Below are 1,092 nucleotides of genomic sequence, written 5' to 3'. Positions count from 1 at the left end.
ATCTCAGCCTTCCAAGTAGCTGGGACCACAGGTGTACACCACCACACCCAGCTATTTTTTTTCATTAATATTTTTTGTAGAGACATGGGTTTTGCATGTTGTTCACACTGGTCTCGAACTCCTGGGCTCAAGCAATCCTCCCACTTTCTCCTTCCTAAGTGCTGGGAGGGATTACAGGTGTGAGCCACTGCACCTGGCCTGTTTGTGTTTATTCAGGGCTATGGATTGGCAAGGTAAGAATAGTGAAGGATCACAGAAAAGGAACCTCTCTGGAATTCCATTTCAACCATTTATATCATCTTCTTCACACTATCATCTTCAGAACAGTCCCCACATTCTTCAAAGACTTTGGCATCTAAAGTGAATTCGTTCAGACTTTCCTCTGTATGTTTTCAGAAGTTACTGATTTTTAAAAAATTTATCCCTTCTCCTTATTTGATGTGGCAAAGAGAAAGACACTTTTCACATTATTTTTCTAACAATATGTTGCTTAAAATTTGATAAACTAGTAATTCCTTTGAAATTACATGACAAAATAAAATAAACCTTATCTCATTAGATTTAAAAACATAAAATAGTGCCTGCTTCAGCAGCACATATGCAAAAATTGGAATGATACAGAGAATATTAGCATGACCCCTGCATGAGTATGACACACAAATTTGTGAAAAATAAGAATGAAAACATGAAATGGAGTGTCCAACTCACCCATGATTGGTGTTGTTCTGTAAACATGGGAGAATCAGACTCCAGGGCCGGGTGCCATGAAAGAAGGAATGGGCTTCATGGATCTCTACTCTTCACTCCAAGATTATGGGGGGTGGGAGGTGGGGATCAGGGAGATGTGTGGAACTCTCCCTTCTTAGAGTGCCCATTTCAAAATTACAGCAGGAGCAATTTATTAGACACAAAGAAGAAATTTCTGACTATCAGAGTCTCCAAATATTGCAACACTTCAACAACGTGAAACATTAACATCCTGTGAAATAGCAAACTGACACATGACTCCGGAAGGAATGTCCCTCAAGAGGGCTGAGATTAATATTCGTGTCCTGGAGATAGGGCGACCAGATCAGAAAGGCTTTAGATTGA

General features: G+C 39.8%; 1 non-coding gene across 1 annotated transcript; it reads left to right on the top strand.

Moving 5' to 3' along the window:
* Nucleotides 1-577: 577 nt before the first annotated feature.
* LOC116276010 lies at nucleotides 578-684 on the top strand. The gene has a single exon (XR_004185471.1). It is a non-coding gene; the product is annotated as a U6 spliceosomal RNA (small nuclear RNA).
* The last annotated feature ends 408 nt before the right edge of the window (nucleotides 685-1,092 follow it).

The sequence above is a fragment of the Papio anubis genome, chromosome 7 (assembly GCF_008728515.1).
Source record: "Papio anubis isolate 15944 chromosome 7, Panubis1.0, whole genome shotgun sequence".
NCBI lineage: Eukaryota > Metazoa > Chordata > Mammalia > Primates > Cercopithecidae > Papio > Papio anubis.
Note: the sequence above shows the minus strand (reverse complement) of the source record. Positions and strands in the feature narration are given on the sequence as shown.